This window comes from Takifugu flavidus, chromosome 16, assembly GCF_003711565.1.
Source record: "Takifugu flavidus isolate HTHZ2018 chromosome 16, ASM371156v2, whole genome shotgun sequence".
Lineage (NCBI taxonomy): Eukaryota > Metazoa > Chordata > Actinopteri > Tetraodontiformes > Tetraodontidae > Takifugu > Takifugu flavidus.
Window position 1 is genome coordinate 10,471,242 of NC_079535.1, and position 16,721 is coordinate 10,487,962.

Genomic DNA, 16,721 nt, shown 5'->3' on the forward strand with positions numbered 1-16,721 from the left:
GTTCCTCAGCAGGTCTTTGGTGTCTCCCGGCTCTGCTCTGGAGATCAACCAGACGACCAGCAGAGATCCGGTACGGCGTCCTGCTGAGGAGTTCGTTGAGGAACCTAATTTCTCTCGGGGTCCTCACATTCTCGAAGGCCCTGGGTTATCCAGGCTCCCCTCCCCGCGTCTCATCATTCCAGTAAATGGAAGCTGGCTCGGCCTGTTTAAGCCCGCCTGACAGCGAGATGTACAAGACTGATGCCTCCCCCCTCGCGCTCGTATATTCCCCAAACTGTCGGGGTTCAGAAGATTTGTTGACGGAGCAGAAATGTTTCTGTTTCCCGCTTGTGATGAACAAAGGATATATCATTCCGGGTGAATGCGGATTCATCATGCCAACCCTCCCAGTTGTTCCTTAGAACAGAGGAGGCCATTTATCCAGCAGCTTGTCGTTTCAGGGAGAAATCTGAATTTCCTCCAAAAATACACACGCTTTTATCATCGCACGATGACAGACGCGAATAAAGGCGAAGGCTTTGCTGTGGCATGTGTTGTTCCCCCCTCACTGGGACCGCGGCCGCCAAAGGTCGCCTCCTGTCACCCATTAGCAGGAAAATCAAGCTCTGTTGATATCGTTTTATTAGCATTAGCTTTTAAGTAGACACGGGTGTTGTCTGCTTTCTATAGGCTTGCATTAATGTCCAATCAGAGGGGACCACACTGGGAACCTCACCCGACTGAAGTCACATGACTGCTGAGTGCCTGAACTGTGGATGACAACACCCCTGCAGCAAAAATGATCCATCAATATCAAATCTGTGCACCACCCTGTTTATTTACACACTTCTATTGCCAGTCTGGTTAGTCTCCTGGTGGTTAAACCAGGCCCGAGCGCGCTCAAATTCCTCCTCTCATATGAAGAAAATCGATCCCATTGTTTCCAGGACTGGGACTGACCTCCGTAACCTCATCCTCCACATCTGAAGCGGACCGTCCGCTGATGCCTTCACTTGCACCCCGTGAACCGTGGAGTTAGCGCTCCCCGTCTCCAGCCTTCCTGGTACCTGCTGGTTCTGAATTATTGTTATTTCTCCGTGGATGTTAGACTTTTTTGACACCTCACCACGAACATCTGACGCCCACATGAACACATCTAAATTCAGTTCACACTCCCAGACACACAGAAATAATATTTTTCTTGGGAAAAAGAATCATTACAGAGGGGTGGATGGACCCATTTGTTGAATCTTAGCAAAATAGTGAATTAATATTGTTCAAGTAAATTTTAGAGATTTTAAGCATTGGTGTAATTTGTTTAATTACAGCTTTGCAGCTTTTCTCACAAACTTCTCTAAAGTGTTCTGTTTTTCACATTTTATGCCTAAAAAGTTACTTTTCATGAACTTTTTTCTGTACCGTGACTCAAATCTGAACACCCGTGAGTGCAGAACCTGTTTATGGTGGATTGATTGTTGGCCAAATCACGTGAGCAAACGTCACTTTGAGAACACATTCCTTCTTCTACTTTAGACATGTTTTTTTTTTAACTTTAACTCAAAAATAACCACAAGCGAGGGTTAAATTCCATCAGCCATTTTTTCTTTGGTGATACTTCAAAACGTGCATGTGCAAAAACAGTGGAACGGAAAAACTAGCTAATGAGTTTAGCCTCCTTCAGGCTTTGTCAGCATGTTTTCATTTCTCTTTTTTTGCACAGGCACATGGAGGGGGATAAAAGTCTGGAAAACGGGTTTGCGACTTTGATTCAGCCTTGCGATAGCCTCGTGAGGGGGTGAACAAAATTTCTGACATGTCAGAAAGTCACCTGATCTTCTCCGGGGAACAACCGAGGCAAGACGGAGTTGAAATTAGCCCAACTGTCGGTGGAGAAAAATAGTCTTTCAACTTGGAAAACAGCTAAAAAATTAACAGTTTGGGTTTGGCAATAGAGAAGACGGGATAAAATATGATATGGTGAAGAAGAAAACTAAATTAAATGAAGGCTATGACCTAAACCCTTTCCCTAATCCACGCTAGCTTAATGTCATATTGAAAAATGCCCCACATCCAGGCAGAACAATGTTGTCCTTTTAGTCCCCCAACAGGAGGTTCTTCTCCCTCAGTTCCAAGCTAATTGTAGCTAACGGGCCGACTTTTGTAACTCCATCCTCACTGTTACACCATATATCATCAGCTCACTCATCTGACTCCCAACAGGAAAGAAGACAATCGTGTTTCCAAAAATGCGGATCAATTCACAAGGTGGTCCTGCGTCGTCCAGCCTTGTTAAAGGGTCTCTCATAAAAAAAGCATTTCAGCGCAGACCTCTTGAGTCACGCTGCTTGGCAGAGATTGTGCATGTTTAAAAGAATGCCATCAAAGTGTATCTGGAAGGAAACAATTCTTTGATTCTCTTCTGAGATAGAACCTGTGTTTTTTTGTTGTTATATTGTTGCCACCTCTGTCCTCCTTTTTCCTGGAAAGTGGGGTACGTGCTCTCCATACGGCAGAACCATAGGGGTCGAGGCAAATTGAGTTAGGGTACTCTGAACCCACTAAACTGCTGAGACAGGGAACAAGGGGTTGAAACATTATAGCTTTGACCTAAATAGATTTTACAGCCATTCCTTCCACGCCAGGGGACCCCACCATATGTAGAAGGCATCAGGCAGAGGTGAGCGGTGGCAGACACCGCCTTCCGCTTTGCACAGTCTACCATGAAATATAGTTGGGGTTAGATGAAATGCATTGTGGGCCCCATCCCAAGAATTACATAACAATGCCCAGACCGGCTGTGTTCCAGCTTCCTAAACCTAAAGAGCACCACTTGGCTCAGCCTGGTAAATTTTGCAGACACCGTCCATTAAGAAGTACCGATGGGGAGTGGGGGGTGGGGGGGTTGCTGCGGTGACATAGGGCAGCGGATAAATATTGGGTCAGGGCAGATGCAGATGATATGAAAAGTACAAGGAGATAGTAAAGACTGACAGAGCCTCCCATCATGGTCGGTGACTTATGTGCCCTCTGTTGGGATCCTGGACCACCACACTTTGGAGCATCTGCATCAGAAACCACCATCGCTCCATCCCGGGCCTCTTTCCAGGAGACGTTGCGTAGCCTCCACGGCAAACTCCAGAAGTCGCTGAGATCCGCTCATGGAAAATCTAGGGCCTCCAAGCTTGTAAGGGCTAAACTGGATCGCCTCCTTTCTCTCTCATTCTTCCTCCCCTGTCTTGCTGCACGCACTGGTGGGAACACAAACCAGATCTCTCCGTCAGGGATGTGCGCAGGCATACGTGTGCATGCACGTGCTTCCTCAACCAAAGTCGTTGATTTGCGGTTCTCTGATTTAGAGCCATTTTCTTTCCACTTTCAACCACAAGGCTTACATGGTGATTTGCTGATGGTGGTGAGATCGGGAGGGAGGTGGTGTTGTGGACAGGCCGTTTGTGTCTTCTTTCCGTTGAGTCAGTCCGTCGGGCTCCTCTGCCCGCTGACGAGCAGGAAAAATGGACTTTCATTCACACCAGAGCTGCATCGGTACTGTCGAAAATGCACAGAAACCTTCCCGGGCTGTTAACGGCGGTAATCCGGAGGAACACCCAGGTGAGCGTCCGTCTAGGCCAAGTTGTTATGCTACTTCAGCAGCGAGGCGCCATGAAAGTCAGTCGACCTCAAAGCCCCAGAGGGCTCCGGCCCGGGCCACCCTCGCATCGCAGAACAGCGCCGAGGCAGATCGTAAAGAAGAGATATGGAAGTCTGGCGAGATCTCCCGCAATCAGGTGATTTGGGGGCATTGGCCTACATCTGGGGGTTTATTTTGCACGCGCTGGAAAGAGAGCTGTTGTTGTTTTTCCTGACAACCGACACTGCTTTTTACATGAATGTATAATCTGCCTTTGGCTCCCGTGTCTGGGTTTGTTGTGTCCACATAGCAACCAATGGGACTGTCCATGCAGCTTCGCTTCTAAACTGGGATGTTCTTCCTGTCCTATGTCTTCTGTCATTTCCATTAAGGTGCTGGTCCACAGACAGGAGTACAATACCTGCTGCTAACAGACATCTGGCTCCCACACATCACCTACAATATTTAAATTCCTCCTCTCTGAGGTCTTGCCTGCAGCCTGACTCCACTTTACTGTATTTCAGCAGCTGGAGAGGCAAATGAGATTAAATCTGCTTTGTTTTCCTGGGTGGAGGAACGTTGACTGACCCTGCAAAGTAATCACGTTCACCACAAACGTAAACTGGGAATTGATCCTTTGTGCTGCAAGCTGAGACGTTTTCTTCAACACTACAAATCAAGCCAAACCAACAATTACACAAATCCTACCACTGAGATTATTAGTCATAGTCGCGACACTAGCAGAAGTAGCGATTATATATATAACAATACAATAGTTTGTAGATATGGATAAATGAAAGAAAATGGATTTGATCGTATTTCTTAGCATTTTCCTTGGTGTTAGCTCAGTACTGGCTGCAGTGTTTGTGTTGTCATGCTGCAAACCTCTGAGGATGATTTGTGGGTAACTAATACTGTTATTCTTAAGTAACACTGTAATCTAGCAGGACTCGGTTGGACAGTCTGCTGTGGTCCGGGCCTGTCTAACCCAGACCTAGCAGGTCTTGGATTTCTGTCCTACCAGGTAAAAAACCTCTTTCACCACCAGTCAATCACCAAAAATCGCTGCTTTCCTTCATCACTCATCATCCTGGTCGGAAAGAAAGCCCTGATGAATTGGAGCTCCTGTCAGAAGTTTGGACACCCTTGCAGTGATCAATTGGTAGTACGATCCACATCTGCCCTCTTTATGTGACGCTAAAGGATGTGGTATAGTATTCTTTCCCTATTAGTCCGTCCTCCTGCATGGCAGAACGTTGCACTAACTAGTGGATGAAATGAAAATGGAAGGAAATGCTTCTGAAGTTTTGAAGTCGGCCCATTGACCCCTTCCCCCCGCCTCACTGCTGCCATCCCTGCCATCAAATGGACCTTGTCTTCGTCCCCCTCACAACCTCGTCTTATGTCCAACTGTCAGTATTTCCCAAAGGGACCAAGGACACGTCTTCCTCCCAGCAGGACAAAGCTCCCGTGTCAGCATTTCAGGGTCAGATGATGTCACCTTGGCGTCCTGGATGCGGCAGTCACTCACTGACACCGGTTATTTATGCCTGTTTTCCACTGCTTGATACCAGCGCACACTGACTCATCTCACTTGCGGTATGGAATGGTTGCCTTTCCGTGCAAAACAGTGCCTCTCTTTAGATGTGCGGCATGGCAGAAAACTGCAACGCGGCACCAACTGTATAGAAAATCAGACAGGACAGAGAGACACAACAAGGTGGTAATGAAAACATGGCGGTTATGCTAGTTATGCTGGGAAAATCCTATCTGGAAATGTGGGCCAGTTGAGACGTGCAGTTCCTGTTTCGTATCAGACTGGACTAAGCGATTATTGTGCCGAACAGGGACTATCGCCACTTATTAAGGAGTAGCAGACATAACACAACATAAATTGTTGTATCTTCTTCATGTCAGCAAAGCGTAACATTTGCCTTTGATACATTTTCCAGACTTGCTGGAGCGTCCAACATTTCCCCAATGTTTGGAAACAACACCTTTTTTTCCCCCCAGGTTTCACTTTCCGACCGAGGAAAGAGCTACCTTCCACAGAACTTAGCTCACATGCTAGCATTATAAAATGCTTGTTTGCTAACATGTTAGTTAGCATGATCGGTGGTCGAGGGAATAATTGTTATATAAAGTAGTTGTAACTTATCTCCGTGGCTTCAACACACTTATTAACAGGCCCTCTTTCTTATTCTAAAGCCGTGACATCATCTCAACTCAACAGTTTGTCCTACATTAGCAGATTTTTGTCTCTACCCACACGGCGTGTCGGTCCAACGAGTGACCTCATTCATGCTCAATTTAACGCATGGTGAGCACACCGAGATGGAAGGTGTTGATAGCAGCATTACACGGGATAAAATGGCACAGAGTGATTTCTCAAGTGAAGCCATGAGTCAACCCCACCGTTCCCCAAAGAGCCTTCTGTTGAAAGGACTTTACCTTGAGAATTTAACCCTCTGTAGGGGATTCCATCTTTATACGAGCCCGCCGGGCTCCGTGAGGATTTTTTTCCAAGCCGTCTGTGCAAATTGAGCTCCCGGTCATGAATTTCCACTCATTAAAGGGAGGGAGCACCTCAAGATAAAACAGGATGGTTTGTCGACTCAGCACTTCCTGTTCCTCTGTGGAGGGGAGTGGCGGCGTGTGTCCTTTTCCTCTCTTGTGGTTTGTTTATACATTGCCGAAGTAAAGTCGCTCTCGTCTCTGGGAGCAAAGGTAAGGATTGTGTTACCATGATCGCTACCTGGGAGGTGGGTTTTTTTTCAGGAAAACACGGCTTGCCTGAATGTTTCCTAAAAACATGACCTCATTCGTCTCTCTCTCCAGACTGTAAGTGTTCCATCAGAATCCAGCCCAGGCTGCCATTACTGCCTCATAAATGCTTTTTGGACCCTCGTGCGCCAGGTCATTGCAGACCGTTAAAAGTATACATATGCTTAGAAATGGCTCACACATCATGGCTGACCTACACATTTTTTACCCACTGACCTACTTCGCAGAGTTATATAACCCAGATGCCTCTGAGGCTGCCGTCTGACAATGATCAAAACAATACTGCTACTATATATCTCCTTACATATAGTGTTTTGAGAGAAGGTCCCAGGTTCCATTCTGGTTCTGACCTTTCTAGATCTTACGTGCCTGAGCGGCGTTTCTCCAGTTAATCCAGTTTCCTCCCACAGCCCCAAACCATACATCAGCATGACTGGAGTACATTAACCCCCAGTGTGACTGAACAGTGTGTACGTGCGATGGACTGGTGATGGCATGGACTCCAGTAACCCCCCCCCCCCACACACACACACACTGTGACCCTACATTGTCATGAAGAACAGATGCAAGTTCAGCTTTGAAATGTATTTTTAACGACTTAAATTTGTGTTCCGTGGTGGGAAACGTGTGGCGATTTACGTCTGTTTCACTCTTTTTTGTGAGGCACTTAATTTCCTTTACAATTGAGCACAATCAGGTGGTAACCCGAGCCTCGCAGTTGCGGTCACGCAGGTGTTCGGACGTATTCCACCGCTCCCGAAAGCTCAAGCGGGACAGTTAAGGTCGTGACACGCTGTGCTGGAATATTATATTCCGATGAGGTCCAATGACCAAACAGAACATTTGAGAATACACACTGGTTACGCTGCTCTGGCCGAAATTCCCGATGTGAGCTGTTAAATCCATCTCGATTCGCAGCCTGATGTTATACAATGAAGTGACGCACTATAAACACTTAAAACACAGAAGCGCAACTGTTCCCTCGTTATATGTTTATGACTCTGTTTTCTCGGCTCGGCACTTTTGCTTGTTTTGACACAGCAAGCGCTGATGCAGCCGCTCCATGCAAATAAGTTAACGAACAAGCGTTAACATGACTGGTTGGACGTTGCTCAACGGCTCCGCTTCCGAGGCCGACATCATGTTGCAATCGCGCCGCTTGGCTGGATGTAAGAAGTTCATGTTTGAGGCAAATGGTTCTGGCACTTTTTGGACATCCGTTTATCACAGCACGTAAAAAAAAGGGCCCGTCTACTCCCGAATTTCTCCTGGTTCTTTTCCCTTTTTATTTGGACGCCTGAGTAATTGTCTCCAAAACAGATGAAATGTCTGGTAATCTCCTTACGTGTTCCGTCATGCGAGATCAAGGCCCTCAGCCTCACTCAGTCAAAGTGTGTGCTCACCATCGTTTCAGCTGTGGGGGATTACCTGTAACCAGAGGCCGTCTGCACCCTGTCTGGCTCCCTGCACACACTCCCCAGGTGCTTTACTCCTTCTTACGGCAGGATGCCAATAAACCCAGTGGAGCCTTTGGTCGCAGGAACTTCTGAGAGCAATTTTATGGATCTCTTAACGCAGACGTTAAGTGTATTCTGAGGGTGCAGCTTTATCGGGTTTACATCACCTTCGAGGTCGGCGCTTGTTTCTCAGCGACGCGATTAAAAACACATCAAGTCTCTGTTCTGCCAAGCGGACACAGTCAATAAAAGCCGAGAGTCTCTCTGACTGCACGCTTTATGCCGAATACCAATGTGCTGCTTAACTGACTTTTTATTTGTTATTCCTTTGCTCCTCCGGCTTTTAAAGGGGTCAGAGGTCGAGGTTCCCGCCACAGAGAGAAGATGTAGCCGGTTGATAAAGTAAACACAGTGGTGGCAGTGTAACCTGATCGCCGAGAGACTGACAGGTATTAAAGACGGCCGTGAAAGGACGAGAGCGGCGGTAAGGGTATCCTGACAGGTGAGGGATGATGTCATGAGGAAAGGCAGGAGGGGAAGAGTGTGGATCAACGGGGAAAACAAAGAGATGACAGCTTTAGCAAGCTGAGGATGAGCCTTTTCTAGCCAAAGACCACATTTTATGAGACGCCAGAGCTGTTATGAACAGAACCGACCCTTTATCTCCATCTTTGGAACGCCGACCAGCTAATCTCTCGAAAATTTGATGCTACTCGGGGAGTTTTACTGTTTTGTCAACATGGAAGTTGGATCATCTTGTAAGCCTTCGGTTGGGGTGGTTGTAGGGGGTAGGTGGCTCTGTCTCGTCTGTTTTCTGAAACCTGTCTGCAACCCGATGCTCAGGCTGCGTTAAGATGCCACATAAAGTCGGAAAATCATCAGTCAAATGTGAAGATCTGATCATTTAAGCATGCAAACCCTGTTGGAACTTGACTCCAGGAGGCTTCCCAGCTGCTGTGTGTGTGTGTGTGTGTGTGTGTGTGTGTGTGTGTGTGTGTGTGTGTGTGTTGTGTGTGTGTGTGTGTGTGTGTGTGTGTGTTGGAACTGGGCTTACTTTAGTGTACTTTCGGGTTAGGAGAGGAGGTTGGGGGATGTATTGTATCAATGGGAGTCCTCACAAATATAGAAATATACACTTGTGTGTTTTTATTTGAAATTAATGTCAAAAAGTGTTTGGATCTATCACGCTTTGCTGATGGAAATAAGTGGAGGCAGCAATTTAAAGTTCCCTCCAGGCTTTTATTCCCAATTTACACACATCGCATTTAAATTTTAATACCAGAAAATGACTGGAAATACTGCCCAGCAAGCACTTCGGCATGAAACTCACTCAGTATTCCCATCGACTTTTCAAACAATTGAATCATTTGCTTTTTATTTTTATTTACCTTGAATGCATTTTATAGCAAACCATAAAGTTAAGTGCAATTAGCGTTCCTGTACCAACTGCCACGGCTTATATCATAAGACCATTTTAAATGTTGCCCCATAAAAACAGGAAAAAAAATCACATAAATTCTCGAGAGGTGATGCAGATTGACGCCACATTGGAGATGAACAATGTGTTAATTTCATTGTGGCTCATGTGAAGTTAAACAACAGCAACGGTTGGGGTTAAAAAGCAGCCTTTTATGTGACTGGGGACGGTTGGGGACCCCTTCTCTCTCTCTCTCTCTCTCTCTCTCTCACACACACACACACACACACAGACACACACACACACTCTCATACGGATTATTCTCGTATCGTGACATATTATTACATCCAATGATGATGAAAGATTGATGCTGGCTAATTTGGAAAGCCTGTTGTTCTAAAGTTGCTTCCAGATGTCCACATTGTATGAATCATTTTCACCATTACTTCGCCTCCTGGCGTTGAGTAATTTCTGCACTTATGCATTTTTGCTAAAAGCGCCAATCACTTTAATGTGATAGGCTGATTTTCCTATCAAAACATCTCAAATCAAGCTTATTTATAGCCTTTTATCATTTGTTCTGGATCAGCTGTTCCCCCAATTCTTTAGCGTGGAGGCTGCAGGACGTTGTGCAATGATGGCTTATGAATTTAATCTTCATCCTTGAAAGGCGTCCTCCCAGAGGACATCTGGCAGATCATCTCTGGACCTCTGCAGACAGGGACACGACGCGTCCTCGGTCAACTCGAATGCTCTGAGTTTCTTCTCAAGATGCGTACGAAAGCGCAAAGCTAATCCCCACCCTCGTTCGCACCACTTTCACACATGCCTGTCCGCTTAAACACGTCTGAATATAAACACAGAAATTCACGGGAATTGTGGACATATGGGCTAAATGGGCTAAGAAAAGCTTCCAAAATAAAGTGGAGCTTGGTTACGAGAGCTGTGATGGCGGTCTGTTTGTTAGAGCGGCATGTTGTCAAAGTACAATAACCAAGTCATTAAGTTGCTAATGTAGCAGTATCGTAACAAAGGGCATGTGTGTCTCAGCCACGCTCAAGACAAATGGCTAATAAATCTCAAATAAGCACATAAGGAGCATAAGAATGTATCAGGTGTTTGATGTCGTAACATTTTCCAAAAGAGGAAGGATGCTTGGTTTTAATGGATGTGTTTTTGTCAGAGGCTGTAAATAAAGAGAGACAAAATGAGAGCTTCCCATCCATAAAGCCAAAACATTTCCACGGTCTCCTGGTGAGCGTCTGCAGTAAACAAGACACTAGCTGGAAACACAAAGCCTTCTTCAAATAGATTTCTTTTTCCGGGTTTATGAGGTCATCTCGCAGGTAGCGGACACTGACCCTGCAGTGTCTCCACCCCCCCTCACACACACACACACCCTTCCCCCCACCCATGCTTCCGTCCACGTGCGAGGAAGCGCTCTTCTGTTTAAGGATCTGAAAGGTTCCACGTCCACGCCGTCTTCTCTGTTTATGGTCAGGAAGGCACAAGGACGGACCCGCCGGCTTATTGACGGCACGGATTGGAATGTGCGAGGCCAGAGGTCGAAACCGGATTTTCTCCAAGGACTTTACTGACATCACTACCAACTTTTTTAGGCAGCGCAGTAAATTTGCCCAAATTTAGTGATTCTAACAAATGCAGCCTTCGAAAACCCAAACTGGCTCAAACTGGCCAAAGGAACCCAACGAAGGAGCGATAAACTGGCAAAAGAATATTGCTTGATTAAATCCAGCCCAGCATCTCTGACACCGCTGGGATGTATCTAAGGTGTGCTTGATTTATTTATCTTCCATCTATATTCATCCCAGGAAGGTCAAACGTCCGGAATAACCCGCCACAGATGCTTTCACACTAGGTGCATCAGCATTAGCTTGTGGTGACAGAGCAAATATTTCATAAACCAGAGCAGAAAACGTACTTTCAGTTGGGCGAGTTTAACCATTTCTATGTGAGGCCAATGTGTTTCCCTCCACACTTTTGCAAACAGCTACTTTTAGCATAAGCAGGGTTTTCTTTAGCTCCTTAAATGCTCCACAACAAGTCCAATGGTTCTAGATGTTCTTCCTTGTCAAATGTTGCTTGTTTTGGGGGTCAGGCTCTGAGTAACGCACCTGAAGGCAGTTTTGATTGTAACAGATGCTGTACAGTGCAAATAAAAAGCATGTTTGAACCCAACAGGTAACACCGAGTTGACTCAAGCCATCATTATCTACACATAAGTTCACAGCATTATCAAGTTTCTGCTTCAGCTGCAACGACATCCATCACATCCACGTCTTGGCTGCTGTGCAGCGGACCACGGAGGGGGCAGAACTACAACAAAGTGCCCGTCGGCCCAGTTAAAAGCTTCAAATACAAGAAAAATAAAGCGGGAACCGTTAGCAAGTATTTTGTGATTTGCGAAAACTACAGGAAGGAGATTTTGTGGCTTTGAATTTCCACCTCAATGTGCTTCAAGGCTTCAAGTTCTGGCTGAATTAAGCGATGCCCATTCATCTTGTCAGGAGCTAGACGGGACCTCAACGAGGAATAACCGCTCCATCGGCATGTTTGTCCTGTAAATCAGGCAGCCAAATGAGTCCAAATCACCAGGTCAAAGAGACACGCCCCAAGAACCAGACAATCCGAACAAGACACCAGCAACCGAATGGACATCTTCACTAGAGAGAGAGGAAGCCGGAAGCAGGTTTAAATACAGCAGGAGTTGGAGGGCAGCATGATTAGACACAGGTGGGACACATGAGGGTTGACGGGTTGAGACAGAGGAGACATGATTCGATTTTTGCTGGACCGAACTGGACCGAAATATCTTCCCAGTTGCCACCATAACAAATAGGTGAGACTGGGATTCACTGGACACACTTTTGGAATGTGATTAATTGGACTAATCCAGAACTGCAGTCTGATAAATCCAACGAATCATTTGACGGTTCTTCCAAACCCATTTTGGTGCCTTTGAGCAGGACCGAGCGAATTTTCAGAGTATCTTCTGTTTCTCGGAGCCACGTCGAGCTTCACCCTGATCCCGGGTGCGATACGTGGGATCTGCTCTGCTGAGCAATGTTTTCCGTTCTCCTGGACGCAGCAGGTCCAGCTGTTCTCCCAATTGCTTCACACAGGCAGCACCTACTCACATGAAAGCTCAGCTTATTCTCACACAATCGAGCCACGCTGGAATTTAACCCCGCCAGATAAATATTTTGACGTTAGAATCGAAAGGTAAACCTCACCGTGGTCTTCTGTGGTTATTTAGAAATGACAAATGAACTGTTCCTGTGGTGGACGCACCCTCTAGGAGTGACTCAGAAGAACGACAAAAGAGGTGCTCCTCTTTGTTTGGCAAGCTTTAGCACATTCTCTCTGCTTTGCCATCAGCTAATTTCTAGTTAGCTTCTTGGATAGCGCAGGAACATCTACCTGCTAACTTCTGGTCCAAGTCGGGTTAATCAAGCATCAGTAAGAAAAGAATCAGAAATGTGCACGTTAAATATGGACATCTTGCAAACAGCTTGTCCCAGAATTTTCTTTTTAAATTAAGGTCGTTTTCTGGGAGTAATCAACTCCGTTCGTGTTCCCAATAACCGGGTTACTGCTTGCTATCAATCCACGGAAAAGTCCACAGGAAATACTTGTCAAACACGGGGCCGCCGCAAATGCCGGGGCCCATTTTCCCAGAACCGCATCTGTCTAAATAACAAACATGAGTCAGTAGATAAATAATAGTAAAAAAAAATAAATAAAAGGGCGGAGGATCAGAGGAATCGGGGAAGAAGGGAACCGAAAATACCCAACAGACTAAAAAGAGGATGACGAGCAAGTCAAGAATGCAAGTTGTTAGTTTGTTGTGACTGTCATAAACATGGTGGCGGTGGTGTGGTAAGAGTGTGTGTGTGTCCTGGAAGTCAGAGGAAATGGTCACCCTGTGTCATGTGACCTATCCCATAGTGTTTTTTCTTATTTTTATAAATCTGAAAAATAAATAAATCTCTTAAATAAATAAATCTCTCAACGCAGCCTTCGGTTATCTGAGGGGAGATTATTGCTAAGCCCAGGAAGGCAGCGCTCCACGGGAACACGGGGAATTCACAACAGGAGAACATCCAGACCGAGAGTACCGACGAGATCACGCTGACCCAGGTTGCGCTCGAAACATTCGATAAACTAGATGAGATCCGGCTCCTGGTCAGTTCCAATCAGTCAGATAAAGTCAGAATTTATTGCTCCGCTTAAACCAGAATTTACCTTCACCTGGGCAGAAGATGGAGCAGCATCACCGGCGGAGCAGCTCTGCTCTCGAGCTGCAATAATGAAGTCAGCCGACTGGCCCGAGGGCGACCTGCGGCGCCACCTGAAGCCGCTCTGGTCTTCATTTTTTACACCTGTTGACAGCGGACAGCCTTCACTCTGTCAAACAAAATTAATAACATTTAAAATGTTAAATTACCCCGCGGGACCAGAACCGATGGCCTTGTTTTAATAACTAACTGAAAGTGAAATATGTTTATTTTTTTTAATCCTTGAAGAATTTATTTCCAAACTTGTAATAAGAATGCCGAGGACAGATCACTGGCACCGGGCCTGTCGATGCTAGCTGCTGCTATACAATATGATTTGAAAAGAATGTAGCCTTTGACCCCTTTGGTCATATTTCTGAGGAAAAAACGATCAAAACGTATCCAATAAATGAAGAAACGCTTCACCTGCATGTTCTGTCGTTCTTCTTCGACAGATCATAATAAGTAAAAAAAACATTCATCCTGTATTATACAGGATGACATGTTTAATCATTTCTTTATTTATATATTTATTCAAATTTGTAGTAAAATACACTTTCTGGCTTGGTTAATGAACACTAGTGTAAACTTTAAGCAGTTTGTCCCATTTACTCTCTTTTTGGAGTACATCAAAAATATCAAACCAGCAGCTAATTATGTTCTTAACATCTGATCCAAGTGAAAGAGCTTAAAGCACCTATTATTAGTCTCAAAGTCTCTGCGGTCTGCGTCGGTATCTCTCCCCCTATGTGCTTTAATATCCGTTTACTGATGGGTTTCATCACGGCAGCGTTGCGATGATTGCTGTTGAAAGCCCATCATTTAATAATTGCGCCTCTTTGTAATAAAAGGCTTTTGTAAAAACCAAAATGAGGGGGTCGGCTGTTGCCAAAGTGGGCTTTTGAACAACATCTACGTCAGCAAAGCTCGGCGTCAGTCAGACACACACCTTATGGTGGGAGCGTACAGCAGCGGGGGCTGGAAACTCCCCCACGCTGGGGTGGGCAGACACACCGGGGTCAAAGGAAAGACAGTGGAGCCCCACATGAGCGGGTCCACAGACCAGACCTCAGACTCATCATGTGATTCCAATCAGCTTCTCTGTAATCGTACGTTGGCATGTAAGGCGATACCCCGGCATGACGCTCTGACAGGAGAATATAATCAAGAAAACATGGTTCCACTTCGACCTCCTCCTCCACGGTGGGCTCTGAGATCCCTCAGAGTCTCGACCTTAAACCAGGTTTGATCGGATCCCGTCTCCCTCTGTAAGTGCTGGAGACAGGTAGATGTCGACACATAAATGAGTTAGGAGCACCCTCGACGCAGACGCTTCTCAAATGTCCTCGTCTTCGTCTTTGTCTAGCTCTCAGGCGGCTTCTTGTTGTTCCTCCTGGCTGTCCCTCAGACACGGGGGGACGTCTTATTGTCTTCAATCCAGAGGCAAGAGAGCAGCAGAAACAAGAAAGACTGAACATAAAAATCAAACACAACTTTCTCACTGTGAGGGCTAACCAGCCCCACCAGCCCCACCAGGACTACTAGGACCACCAGGACCACCAGCACCACCAGGACCACTAGGACCACCAGGACCACCAGCCCCACCAGGACTACTAGGACCACCAGCACCACCAGGACCACTCGGACCACTGCCACCACCACCACCAGCACCAGCACCACCAGCACCAGCACCAGCACCACCAGGACCACCAGCACCACCGCCACCACCCCACACCACCAGCACCACCCACCACCGCACCAGCACCACCACCAGCACCACCACCACCACCAGGACCACTAGGACCACCAGGACCACCACCACCAGCAGCACCAGAACCACCAGCCCACCACCAGCACCAGCACCACCACCATCCACCAGCACCAGCACCAGCACCAGCACCACCACCAGCACCACATCAGCCCACCACCAGCACCACCACCACCAGCAGCAGCACACCACCACCACCAGCACCAGACCACCACCACCACCACCACCACCAGCACCACCAGCACCAGCACCACCAGCAGCTCTCTCTCTTTTCTGCTGGTTTGTTCACCCACACGTTGAAAGGTGGAAACCAGCATGCGGAAACATGCCTTTAAAACAAAAGCAGCGCAGCTGTATGGCGGTGACGGTGCGCTGACTCGGGTCCTAATTTCCCAGCAACACGGCGTAGGACGGCCTGGAACATGCCCGAGGTTGGTGTTGATCCACGAAGAGATTAAACCTGTTGCAGAGGAGTCTCTGATCACTCCCAGAGCTCATCCTCCAGCCTCCACTTATACGTGCACGAGTCCTTCTCAGATCGAAGAAGAGCCATTAATTACCTAAGTGACAGTAAAATGAACACCCGTTTAACCTGATCCATCCATTCAGTGAACAAATGCTGCGGCCAGTGATGCACCTCCGCCTCTCGGCAGCTGTGAGGGACCAGGCGGGGGCCGTATTTTCATCCAGATGTGACCGTTTAAAAGCCATCTGCTCCAAGGTCGGCCGGGCCTGTTCACGCCGCTGCGTCCGGGCGCGGATGAAGACCTGCTAACTGGCTGTCCTGAGGCCCGAGGAAGAGCAGGTAGACGAAGATCACTTGTCCTTCAGCAGAGTCGCTATATAAGCGATATAAAGTTAATGTGAAGTATCAAGTATAAATGGGATTCTTTGCATTTTGTCCCCCCCCCACACACACACGCCCACACACACACACCGACTAATGACCCGTCTAAACGTCCTGCTCCTGTACTCGTCCACCTGCTCTCTCCTCTGCTTTCCACTTTGTTAATTCCTGATGACAAGTAAAAATTTACACATATTTCCTCACATCTGCTCCTGACTGTGTGTGTGTGTGTGTGTGTGTGTGTGGTGTGTGTGTGTGTGTGTGTGTGTGTGTGTGTGTGTGTGTGTGTGTGTGTGTGTGTTGGAAAACGCTTCCACGTGTGCTGCAAAAAGCTCAGGTTTGCTCGAAAAACTGGCGTTGGTTTCCACCAATGCTGTTGCGTAACACGTTAATTTACTGTGGACTGGAGAGAAAAACGTGTGTGTGTGTGGGGGGGGGGTTCTTTTCTTGTTATTTTTGGGAAGACATAACGCTGCCATCTGAGGTTATTTACTATGGTTTGTGTTGGACAGTAGCAAACCTGCAGGGGAAGGTCACCTGTGT

The 16,721-nt window shown here is 46.8% G+C and overlaps 1 long non-coding RNA gene across 1 annotated transcript in view; it reads right to left on the minus strand.

Annotated features, from left to right (window-relative positions):
• LOC130513080 (uncharacterized) overlaps nucleotides 1–6,256 on the minus strand; it is a 7,354-nt gene extending 1,098 nt beyond the window's left edge. Inside the window, exon 1 of the long non-coding RNA XR_008946608.1 lies at nucleotides 6,059–6,256. This is a non-coding gene — a long non-coding RNA (uncharacterized LOC130513080). The remainder of the gene's footprint in view (nucleotides 1–6,058) is intronic.
• Nucleotides 6,257–16,721: the final 10,465 nt, after the last annotated feature.